Below are 13,485 nucleotides of genomic sequence, written 5' to 3'. Positions count from 1 at the left end.
CACTCCAGCTCTCAGCCCATCAATCTCCTGTTTGTGAGTTTTGTTTCCATTAACAGACTGAGCGCTGAAGTCAGACAGCGGAATTAACAGCTTCATGTGTGTTTTATCTGTCCTCGCTTAGACATAAAGATGGGCACGATGGGCTTAGTGAGCCGTGCCATTAAATACACCCCATGGATCTCTAAAGTGGATTAACCCCTTTGAGACCAGGGCACTATGCAGTGTTCTGACCAGACCAATTGTATCATTATCACTATGTGAAAGTTTTTTTATGTGCCACTGTAGGTTACCATGCTGAATAGACAGGACTTAATTATAAAGTTGTTTGCGTTGTTGTTTTATTGTTATTATACCTTACTAGTACACTTGTTTGTGATTACTTTTGATAAAATTAAATACATATAAATTAATTAAAACTCAATTATTTTTATGAATTTTTATTTGTGTGCTCCTCATTAGGTTCCAAATAATTTTTCGGGGAGCAGGAGTATATTTTAATTTTAATTGTGCAATAAAAATTCATAAAAATAATTGTCTTAATTCATTTAACAGAAGATGACATGTGAGCGACAGATACGACTAATACAAACAAAGCCTCTTTTGTGATTTAATGAGCTTGAACCTGGGTCCTCTCAGACCAAAACTATAGTAAATGATGAGCTAGATGCCTGTTTTAGGTGAACATGATCTCGGTGGTTGCAGTCACAGTAATTGGTTTCCTGGATATCCTAATGCATTGATTTTTGAAAAATAGGGCAGTACAACCGAAGTTGTAAAAAGGGTTTAGACTAGGGATGTGCGCCGACCCCCGTGTTTTGGTTTTGGATCTGTATCCTCTTTATGTTTTGGATCTGAATTTGGTTTTGGCAAAACCGCCCTTGCCTGTTTTGGTTTTGGATCAGTATTTTTTCTAAAAATCATAAAAACAGCTAAAATCACATCATTTGGGCCTGTTCCTACAGTATTATTAACCTCAATAACATTAATTTCCACTCGTTTCCAGTCAATTTTGACCACCTCACAGCTCACAATATTGTTTTCATCCAGTTTAAGCCCTTAATTTGCATCAAGCTAGCTGGCTGACTAACTTACGTGGCAGCAGTGGGCGGCACAAACACGTGTCAGTTCAACTTCAAACATGGCACATAAGGAAACATATATTTTCAATAATCAAGAGGCCTGAGGGAGATTGAGTATGTATGTAGTTGAAGGCAGGGAAAGGAAGGGTTGATTCATAGTAAATTTAATTAAAGTTTTGGATTCCAAAGAAATTTTTGAGGGAGGGAGGTGGGGAGTAATTTTCAAAGAATATTTGACTCGTTCATATCAGTCCTTGCCCCAGTTGAGCTCTTGTGGTAGTCCAGTATTATTTTTTGTAAATGAAAGGGGCATGCAGGAGATGCTGTCTGTAGTAGCACACAAAACGGAAGCTCTGAACTGGAAGGGGGCAGAATGATTTTTATAGTCTGGTACTAAACATCTGTTATCATTGCGCTTTTGGGATTATAGATGGGAGGGCTGGGAGGGGAGGAGAGAACATCTCCAGATACCATCACAAAAAAGCCTTTCCATTTGATCTTTGAGTTGCATCTGACCAAACATGGCTGTTATGATTAAGGAAAATCAAGTCTACCAGGTTGGTATCTACAAATCAAGGTTGAAAAATGGCATAAGAGTATTTTGCAAGTATATCTATTTGTGATTTTATTGAAATAAATTCAGTATGAAACTATAAAAAAAAAGAGTAAGCGTCAGAGCAGTGGCACAAAAGCATGGCAGTAAAAAAATATAGGGCATCTATTAAACTTTTGCAACACAGCAGTGGCAGACAGGATGGCAGTTTCATAAACTATAAAATTATAAATGTCAGACAGCAAAGCCCAAAAAGCACATAATGCAAAGAAAAGAGGTGCAAGATGGAATCGTCCTTGGGCCCTTCCACCCACCCTTGTGTTGTATATACAGTAGGACATGCACAGTTTAACAAACCAATCACTTCAGCAACAGGGACTACCAATTGTGGCTAAAGCGATTGGTCTGTTTGGGCCCCTACAAAACAAGCTGCCAACGGGCAGCTGACATTGCTGGCAATGATCTCTCCTTGCACAAACTGGCTTTACAGAGGCAAGATGTTGTCGCCATCATCATCCAATTCCTCACCCTCATCAGTGTGTACATCATCTTCACACAATATTAATTCTTCCCCGCTGGAATCCACCATTACAGTCTCAGGTGCCTCTGTAATTTTTGGACGTAATTGGCGTAAAGGTCTTCCTCATGAAATTTGTAGTTCATTTTGATGAACATCATCTTTTCCACATTTTGAGGAAGTAGCCTCCTACGCCAATCGCTGACAATGTTCCCGGCTGTGCTGAAAACTCTTTCTGAGTACACACTGGAGGATGGCTCTTTGCTGTTCCTCCATCCGCTCAAGCATATATACGGTGATAGGTGGCAGCAGTGTGCTAATGGAGGTTAGTCAACATGGCAGATGACTTTACCAGGTGAAGGTTTATTAAACAGTTAGAAACAGGAACAGGTCAACACAGGGTTAATAGCAGTTGCAGCCAGGAGCATTTGTGTTATGCTGGGCGTTGTGGTGCATCAGTGTAGTGTACACTGTATGTGAATCTTATGCACAGTGGTGACAGTGGCACAGTGTCTATGGGGTGTTTGCAGGGCTCCCACACTTGGGAGATCTCAGGGGCACGTCTGTTATGGAGGAGGAACAGAGAAGGAAGACATGTCATGGAGCCGCATATGCACAGAATGCAATCCACGCCTAGTGCCTGCTGGTTGTTGGACAGGTAACAAAGGCAGCACAGAATGCGCCTCTTATACCCCCCTGGCTCAAGGCTATCTCTGGTTACACAAATTTTAACAAGAGCATTTCGGTGAAATGTCTCACCTGCAACCAAAAGCATAAAGATGTTATGCAGAGACATGACATAATGACATAACAAAATGCATCAACATTCAAATGTATCTCAGTCTGCATTTCTGCTAGAAAATGTGGCGTCAGACCTTTTGTTAACATGTCAGCAACACTGTCTTCACTGATCACATGATCACTGTGACTAAGGCACTATCTACCAGCTCTCTAATGAAATGGTGTCTACTTGTTTGGATCTACGATAGTTCTTAATGCTTGAAAATTAATCTATTGCACCTCTATTGCCACATGCAATGTTGACGGTCTCACCTAAACTAAAAATACCAAGCTCAGAGGTGCACACAATGATGTATTCAGTCTGGGCATGCATCCGAGTTGCACTGCGCATGTGTCCCAATGATAACTGCTGGGAAATGCAATACAATTTTGGAAGCAGGAGCAACAGATTTCAGTGGGCGTTTCTGGGAATCTCCGTAGGCTCAGAATTGGCCATGTCATTAGCATAAAGACCACGCACTTCTGAATTAGGCGCAGACACTCTTTCAGCCATAATACTTCATTGGCTGTTTCTGTAAAAGTCATATATTCTGCCTTCGTAGTAGATAAGGCAACTATTGGCTTTCTACTTGCCAAGCTGCCATAGCCTGCCATAACAAATAGGTATCTGGTGTAGGATCACCTATCGTGTTCATCCACACCCCAATCAGCATCTCAGAATGCTTGTAGCTCGAATGTTTCTGTTTTCTTGTACTTTAGTTCAAAGAACTAAAATGCCCTTCATGGCCATTCAGTGACCTTTTCCTGAATTCTTTGCAATTTGGCTTACGTGACTAACATCCTTGGTTATGTCTGATCGTGCAATGCTTACATGCATCAAAATACCAATAGCACTCTAATAAGGATTTTTTTCTAATTTCTTCAATTTCTGTGGCTGATGTTGGACACATAGCCTTTGACGGTTTATGCTTTTGTCAATGAGTGTGCTGACTGCTTTAGCATCTATCACCCCAATCTTGTTTATCAAAGCTTCAATGTAGCCCTGTTGATATATTGTAACAGTCCCAGTATTTAAAATCTCTATGATCCGCAGACCTAGCAGTTGGTGTGCAGGACCAAGGTTTTTGAACTTGAATCTGTCACTAACAGACAGATTGACAGTAACAGCTTGACATTGGCTATTTTGGTTCTCTTAACCCTCATTCGCAGTGCATTCATTGTCATCCTTTGGATCAATGGCAGATTTCCACGCTTGCCAGTCGCTGCTTGACTTTGCTTCTTGGAGGGTTTGAGGTTCACAGCAGACAGAGCTTGCAAATTCCTTGCTGTACCCTTTAGGAGGTTTTCCTTTGTTGCTCCTCATAGAACTTCTACTCTGTGGTTGATCACTTGAGTCTAAAGTTTCAGTCTTTGACACACTTCCAGCATATCTAGCATCACAATTTTTTGTGGTGTTACGATGTCCTGCTTGTCTTTAGTTGAAGTGGTCTTGTGAAACACTACGTCTCTCGACTTTTGAAGCTTTTTGCTGCTGATGTCTCATAATCTGTAGCCTGTGCTCTCTTGACAGTATCATAGCATGATACATGAGATGGACTTTGGATCCAGCTTGCGTCTTCTTACTTTAGGAATATGGCCATATGCTCTGCACCTAAATACATGTAAATGACTGATACTTGGCTAAACAGCAGCTTGGATTGCTTCTGTTCAGAATCGCTTGTCTTCTTTCAACTATGTTCTATTTGCCCTCTCACTCACATTGTTTTGCTCTGTTGTGCAGGCAACTGATAGTTGTTGCTGTTTGCAGTTCTTCTTCAGATAGATGGCTATGGGCTCTATTTACTACAATCCGCATATTGAATGCGGATTGTAGTGTGATATTACCGAGTGAATTCGCATTGCGAATTCGGACAATATCACAGGGATTTACTATAAATCCCTTGCAGGGACAGAGCTTGCGATAAAGCTCTGTCCCTGCGGATCCCATCCGCACTGTAGTTGCGGTATTTTCGGAAAAAATACAGCGACTAAGAGCCCGCGCATGCGCCGACCGACCACCGCTACTACCCCCCACCGACGCTAAGCCCCGCCCCCGATGCTAAGCCCCGCCCCCCGTGATCGCGGACCCCCGCGACCCCCCCTCCCTCGGTGATCTTCTCCGGGCTTCCCGATCAGGTGATCTCCCATACTGCACTGGGGCCCGATCACCTGATGACCGGGCCCCAGTGTACTATGGGAGACCAGCTGACCAGAGAGGAGCCATCACCGCAGGCCCGATCACCGGTCCCTGGATTCAGGTAAGGAAAAAAAAAATGTTTAATTTTTTTTTTTCTTTTTTGTACAGCAATCAGCTTGCGGTCTGCTTAGACCACACAGCTGATTACTGGTACCGGCTCCCGCCTCTGCTCTCCCTGTTAGAGCAGAGTGGGAGCCCGGTAACCGGGGGAGACCCTGGATAACGCCACCTCCAGGTGGCGTTATTATCACAGGGCTTCCCCCGATATTTTTTTACAATTTATTTTTAGTAACTATGGTCGGATCACATTTCCCATTACAATTATGGGAAATGCGATCTGCTTTACTAAAAATAAGTGATACTGGGGGTTGGAGGAGAATTTTACTAATTCTACTCCAATTGCCCTGTAATAACTACAGGTGAAACTAAAATAATGTGAAAAGGGTGTGAAAACACCCTTTTTCACTTTATTTTAGTAAAAATAATGTTAATAAATAGAGCCCTAAATCTTTATTTTCATTTTCTCTGCCATTGTCAGATATCAGTACTCTTATTCTCAAGCCTGTCTGATTATCTACTAAGGTTTTGTACTCTATAATCTTGCTTAGGGGCGCCGAGAGGGGGAGGGAGCGGGTGCAGATTACCCGGGCCCGGGCTTCCTGAGGGGCCCGGCGGGGGCCCGGGTCCGGCGCCGCTCCCCCCCTCACAGCAGCCCAGCACACAGCGTGTGCTGAGCTGCAGTTGGAGACTGCTCGTGGCTGCTGAGCAGCAGCCACAGCAGTCTCCTATGCCTGTGCGGGGGAGTGATCACACTGATCGGGCCCCCCCTGGCTTTGCGCTGGGCTTCCTGGCCTCGCAAGCTGCCTGGATCTGGCCAGGCTGCGGGAAGCTTTAGCTCCCGCAGCCTGGCCAATGGAATATCAACAACAATCGTGACTGATGGTCATGATTGTTTCGATGGTGACCCCAGGCTGCGTCCTGGGTCACAGCGCTGGGATCATGCAAATGCAGCAAGGAGGTGTGTTACACCACCTTTTGCATTTGCATTTTAAAGGGGCAGAATTTCTGAATCAGGCCCAAAGTGTTCTATAGCCACTGCTGCTGCTCTAACCTTGTCTTTATATATCAGTTTATTGAAAGCATCAAAAGCAAGACAGGTATGAAAAAATCACAGAGCACTATACATAACAAAGAGTTATAGCTTTGTATAACTTGTGCATTACTAAGGCAATAAAACTGATGGCAGAGAGTAATGCAAGTGTTGACAACATTTTATTTCTGGGTTATGGAAGGTTAGGTTGCAGGAGAAGCACCATATTATGTATTGGGATTACTCTGTCACAGTCTGACACTAATTAAAGGGGAAATATACGCTGTGTAATATTTCCTATATTTACCATAGTTATACAAAGTATATAGGTAAAAAAAATGTAAAACAATGTGTTACAGTTTGGCATTTTTTGGTTATATATATTCCACCTTTATAATTATCACTAGCACATGGTAACAATCATTGTAGTTTGTTGCTATTATAGCTGGACATTTATAATTTACGATAACAGCATATTACTAATTACCAGAGCCGTAATTAGACTTTTTGGTGCCCTGTGCCAGACAGAGCATTGGCGCCCCCCCCATTTTTTATATAGGGACATAAGCTACAAGTGAGAATGATAATATACAGGAAAATTGACAGGCCCAACAGCGCCCCCTGCCCTGCAGTGCCCCCATGGCAGAGGCCGCACTACCCTAATTACGGCCTTGCTAATTACTAACCGACACATGAGTAATACTAGTCAGTAATCTATTTTTCTGTGTTTTACCATTCATATTTTTACGACATTTTCAAATGAATAAAGTGAGATGTCTTCTCACACTAATTGGATCATGTTATATGAACCACTGTATGTATATTGGGCCTGATTCAGAGCCGGTCGCTATTAGCGCTCGCTCGTTCAGAAAAAGGGGGTGGCTATTCAAATGAATGAACCATTCGCTCTTTGCGGTCTGTTGCCGCCTCTATGTCTGAACGAGCGAACAAAACATGCGGTCATTTTTTTGATAAAAACGCCCCCCTGGCCGCTCGCATCATACGTCATGTCCGCTATTTATTAGGTTAATCGAGTACATCGACCAGTATATGAACTGCTTGCTATTCTTGTGGTTGGTTTTTCCTACCACAAATTTGCGAGCAGTGCTGACTATAAAATAACCCAGTGATGTGGTCAGTGACGCTGCTGTATTAATTATGCACACCCATAAAATGCCCGTTTTGACCTTTAAGCACGCCTGCGTTCTGATCTCCACTCCCCGTTTTCAAGCACCTTCCCCTGTTACCACCCACATACGCCTCCTCCTGTCACTCATATTAGCAGGCATTCGCTATTTAGCGAACAAACGATTTTCGGCCGCACTGACTGGTTCGCGCATGCGTATTACGATCCGTACGCATGCGCAGTTGGGCAAACATCGCTCGGAACGAACGAGCGGCCGCTTACGAGCGGCTCTGAATCAGGCCCATAGTTATCAGTATCTAACTGCTCTCTTTTTCTAATATAATAATAAAATAAAAGTTAAGTGTTATTCATTGCAAATTTACATTTACAGGCAGACAATAATAGGGTTTATGTATCAAGCAGTGAAAAGCGTGGACCAGTGCAGAAGTTGCCCATAGCAACCAGTCAGCTTTGAAGTAGCATTTACAGAGCTGGCCCTAGCCAAATTAGTGCCCTAGGCAAGATTTTGGGTGGTGCCCCCCCATGGGATCCAGAAAAAGTGTGTGGCCTCACAGAAAGGGGTGTTGTCTCAGTGCGCTGTGGCCCCTTTCCCCATTGTGCTGCGATCCCAGCACTCCTCACAGATCACAGCATATCACACATCACAGCATCCTTCTCCCAGCACAGTGCCCATCCCAGCACAGCACCCCTCTTCGAGCACAGCACCCTTCACCCCTCGCACAGCACAGCACCAGCGCTAACCAATAACCGTGGTCCAGGTGCCTTGTCCCCACAAACCGACGCTGCCCGCTCACTGTTTGCTGCTGCCAGACCCAATCGGAGCTGTCAGCTGAGATCTGATCGTGGACTCTGTACAGTGACAGTAGCAGCTGCCATAGTCTTTGCCCAGCCAGCAGCAGGTGCCCCGACTGTGCCTGTCCCAAACCCCCGCCAGCCCTAGGTGGGCTTGGGTGCCCCTTAGGCATTTGCTTAGTTTGTCTATGCCTAGGGCCGGCTTTGAGCATTTATCACGTATAGTCTATAAAATAATAGGTAGGAGCTGATTGGTTGCTATGGGCAACTTCTCCACGCATGTAGGTAGGCAGTAGATTGTAGAATATATGAGTACAGATTGTCACCATTTGCCATCCCTAATTCTGGGTATAAAGGATGTGGAAAGTAAAGTTTGTATAACCTGACGTAGAATATTTTAAATTCTTTAGTAATTAATTCAACATTGTAAGGATCCCAACCATCTGAATTTTTCGAGATGGAAAATGGCATTTATTTTTGTTTGGTTGGTTGTTTTTCCAAAAATATGGTGACCATTATCCCTTTTACGTAAAATACTTCCTGGATCTATTTATAAGACTTATCACAATTTTTGAACAATACTGCACTGAGGGCCTGATTCAGAGCCGCTCGTAAGCGGCCGCTCGTTCGCTCCGAGCGATGTTCGCACATCTGCGCATGCGTATGGGTCGTAATGCGCATGCGCCAACCAGTCAGTGTGGTCAGAAATCGTTTGTTCGCAAAATTGCGAGTGCCTGCTAATTTGAGTGACAGGATGAGGCGGTTGTGGGTGGTAACAGGGGAAGGTGCTTGAAAACGGGGAGTGGAGATCCGAACGCAGGCGTGCCAAACGGTCAGGGCGTTTTAAGGGTGTACATAATTAACAAAGCAGCGTCATCGGCCACGTCACTTGGTTGTCTCTTAGCCTGAACTGTTCGCATGATTGCTGTAGGGAAATCCAACCACAAGCACTGCGAGCAGTTCAAACGCCTTTCGATGTACTCGATTAATCTAATAAATAGCGGAGATGACGTATGATGCGAGCGGCCAGGGGGCGTCTTTACAAAATAGCGAGCGCATGTTTCGTTCACTCGCTCAGACATAGAGGCGTCAACAGACTGCAAAGAGCAAGCGCTCAATTTAAATAGCCGGCCCCTTTTTCTGAACGAGCGAGCGCAAATAGCGTCCGGCTCTGAATCAGGCCCTGAGTTTTACCCCTATATAGAGATTTTTTCAAAGTCCTGAGCACTGATGCTCTGGCCACAGAGATACTGATAAATGTTCCTCCAAATGTGCTTCCCACATTTATTATCAGAAATCTCAGGACAAATTTCATCTTTAAAGCAGATCTTCATTCTCCAGCGGTCAGCAACCCTAACATAGATGGTAAAGGTGTTACAACAACGGCAGTGTGAGTGGAACCTGATTATTAGATTGTTTGCACCAACATTTGCTGACATTTCTTTCTAGTTAATCCACAAATTTGAAGGTTTTTATTTTTCAGGCTGCTCAATGTGGTGGAAAGTTCACACAGGAACCTGTTCAAACCTATACATAAGATATTTACTGAAAATAATGTTTTTCGCAGTTACTTAATTGGGGTTGGGTACGGGATGCTGGGGCTCAGGATCCCGACTGGGTTACAATCCCGACACCTACCGGTAAGTAGGCTAGCCCTAACCCTCCCTTCCCGCAGCCTAAACCTAACACTCTCCCCCGCAGCCTGAACCTAACCCTCCCCCCGCAGCCTAAACTTACCCTCCCCTGGCGGCCTATTCTTAACCCTCCCCTACTGCCTGAGCCTAACCTGTAACTGTAACCCTCCCCCTAACCCCAATACTTACCTTGGAGATGTCAGCGGTCCGGGTGCTGGCACCTGGATTATGACTGGTGTAGGGATTCTGGTGCTGGAATCCCGATATTTGGGATGACAACTACATCCCCTTAATTGGGTGTACTCAGATTTGACCAATATGCAGTCCTGGGTACCATAGTGATTCCCAATCAGTTTTATTACTATAGTATTGGTGCCATAAAACTTTCCCCATCTGATCTACACATAATGGAAAATGTATGCTATACACTATAACATATGCAATTTATGCTATAGCTATAATATAAACAAACACAGTCTTTCACAAAAGAAATATCTAAACCTCTTCATATAAATGATAGACAATGTGGCACACTGCATGAATCACTGTAAAGCCATTTATTTCTCACTATGTGATTCATAAATTGCCTTTATAAATAGACTTGTACTAAGCAAGCTGTACATCATACGAATCATACCATTTAAACAGTCAATCACTCAGTTTGTTTCATAAGTATTTCTTATGTCTCCCCCTTTTCTCTGAACAGGAATGGCCCATTTTTCTTTGAAACAATGAAAGTTCCAGCATACCTTGTATTCTATACACCTCTTATTACACCCACCGCTTCTACAGCGTGACTCCATCGACAGTACATTAATAACTGTTGCTAGTTCTTATTTTAAGATATTCAATACCAATGCCCTAAGTTATGAAGAAGTCATTATAATTAACATCATGGGAAAGGTGTTGAAATTTGCCCCCCCTCCTACTTTTTCATATCACGAGGTTCCTCAGCTAATAATACAGAATACATGATATTATTAGTAACAAATTACACAGAAGCAAAGCTGGAGTAATGGACAAAATGCTTAAACTTAGATTCTCGACCTCCGAAGTTCATGGCGGTCTCAGACCAGCCCGCTGGGCCCCCAGACCAGTCTGAGCCGGGTAGTTTGTAACCCCTTCTTCTTCTTCATGGCGCCCCTGAGTACAGATCATAAAACAAGCGATGAGGTAACAGCTGAGTGCCAGGGCATTAGTAAAACAACATTTCCCAAACTGATCAGTCAACTCACACAAGCACTGTCAAAATATTGCTAAACAGGCAGCACTCGGGGAAGGCAGCGAGAGGGGGGAGTAGGGATAGAAAGTGAGGGGGAAGGTGAGGACGCCCCAGCAAGCCCAGGTGGGATGATCACATACAGTATGGTGTGGCTACAGACACTGTACTGCCACACTTCTAAAGAGGGTACTGGTATTTGGTGACCTGTCGCGTTGTTGGGTGAAAGTTTTTCTTAAAGATTACATGACAGAACAGCATAGCTTCAATCTACTGCCCCTTCTATGGCCAAGACCCTATACCCAACATTTTTGGAAAATAACTTAAAAATAATAACTTCTACCTGCTCCTGGCTGGCTGGCAAGGCTGCAGTACAGATGCACTGATGTCTGATGCAGCACGTTGTCCTGGCTCCACTGTTGCCCAGTGGCAAATGCAGGATTTCTAGAGGCAGGAAGTTTCCAAATGCTAGATTCAACTAACAAAGCATAAAAAAATTGTTACAAGTTATCAGCAGGCACCAGACACTGTTTTGTGATTATACTGTATGTTTGAGCCCCTTGTCTATTTATTATGTACCAATTCACAGGCACTGTAAAATGCCTGTAATCCTGCACAATACAGGCTGCACACTCTCATTTCTCTGCCAGCACATAACAGCCATCAATATGGCACATTTTTCCTCTCAGTACATAGAGATGCGCAGCAAAATGTGCATTGATGCAGTACCGCTGTCCTCAATTATGTGTGCAGTGTTAGTTCTAAATCAGAGAAAGCAATGAAGACATGGCAATGTGTACCAGCATTTCCCTCACATACCCCTCTGCCCACCAGTACTTCCCCCACATACCCCTCTGCCCACCAGCATTTCCCTCACATACCCCTCTGCCCACCAGCATTTCCCTCACATACCCCTCTGGTCACCAGCACTTCCCTCACATACCCCTCTGCCCACCAGCACTTACCTTACATACCCCTCTGGTCACCAGCACTTACCTCACATACCCCTCTGCCTACAATAATTTTTCTCGCATGCATCCTGCCTACCAGCTTTTCCCTGATATATCCCTCTGCCCACCAGCATTTTCCTCACATACCCCTCTGCCCACCAGTACTTCCCCAACATACCCCTCTGCCCACCAGCATTTCCCTCACATACCTCTCTGCCCACCAGCACTTCCCTCACATACTCCTCTGCCCACCAGCACTTCCCTCACATACCCCTCTGCCTACCATTGTTTTTCTCACATGCCCCCTATCTACCAGCTTTTTCTTGAAATATCCCTCTGCCCACCAGCATTTCCCTCACATACCCCTCTGCCCACCAGCATTTATCTCACATACCCCTCTGTCCACCAGCAGTTCCTTCACATTCCCCTCTGCACACCAGCACTTCCCTCACATACCCCTCTGCCTACCATCATTTTTCTCACATGCCCCCTATCTACCAGCTTTTCCCTGAAATATCCCTCTGCCCACAAGCATTTCCCTGATATGCCTCTGCCTACCAGCTTCACCCCTCACTTGCCACTACTGCTGGTGGTACGACGGACTCTGGGCCAATCAGATAAGGGGGGGTCTAAGCTCCATCCTGTCAAAAAAACAACAACCATCATTGGGTCCCATGTGGCCATCGATGGCGGAACACAATCGACCATCGGCAGTTAACCATCGATGGTTGTTAACTATCGATGGCCATTCCAGCATTGCTCCTAACTCAAAATCAGCTCCAAAGATACAAATACACATTGGAGATATAGATAGATTTATATTAGACCAGTGGGATCTTGTTTTGCCATTAAATATCTCATTTTTGAAAACAAGCAGCTAACCACAAGGCCAACTCTATTTCTTTTGTCAAATCCTTACAAATATCTAATGATACAAAGTGATTTGAGATACATGGTAATGACAGAGGACCCAGTCGTCTGTCTTTGCTGTTTCATATTCCACACAGGCAACACTTTTCCACTGGAGTTTCATCAGTCCCTCTCCCAGCCGGAACCAGTAAATATTCCCAGTGTGGCATCAAAGCGACGCTCCCCCATCCCTCTTAGGTCTTTATTACCTTTCAATGACTTAAACCCCAGCACTGAATAACTTCATCAAGGTGTCAGGTTAAACAGATTTGTCCCTCTAATGGTGCCTCTCACTGGTTCCTAATGAAAACTATTGATTGCTTCAGATTAGCTGCAGATTTATGAGCAGGGAGCAGATCTGACTGTCGCCTGGGTTCTCTGCAGTCTGGCTGTGGGGAGGTCTGTCCTGGTACATGCACAGACACTCGGTATATTTCAGGATATTGCAGTATAACAGGATGTCACGAAAAGGAAAGAGATGCTTATCGTCTTAAGGGCACAGGTTTCTCTTATTTATAAAAGCTGCTTTAAATATTATTATTATTATTATTATTATTATTATTATTATTATTATTATTGTTTCTTTATTGGTGACTAGTCCAGGGATGTACAGAACAT

General features: G+C 44.1%; 1 long non-coding RNA gene across 1 annotated transcript; it reads right to left on the bottom strand.

Moving 5' to 3' along the window:
* Positions 1-10,422: 10,422 nt before the first annotated feature.
* Positions 10,423-13,132, bottom strand: LOC148539071 (uncharacterized). The gene is made up of 3 exons (XR_015871334.1): positions 13,077-13,132; positions 11,352-11,486; positions 10,423-10,932 (listed from the first exon to the last, which is right to left on the bottom strand). It is a non-coding gene; the product is annotated as an uncharacterized LOC148539071 (long non-coding RNA).
* Between the last annotated feature and the right edge of the window lie 353 nt (positions 13,133-13,485).

Source organism: Taudactylus pleione, unplaced genomic scaffold (assembly GCF_031769625.1).
Source record: "Taudactylus pleione unplaced genomic scaffold, aTauple2 ptg000032l, whole genome shotgun sequence".
NCBI lineage: Eukaryota > Metazoa > Chordata > Amphibia > Anura > Myobatrachidae > Taudactylus > Taudactylus pleione.
The sequence above is the reverse complement of the archived record's forward strand: the minus strand, read 5'-3'. Positions and strand labels throughout refer to the sequence as shown.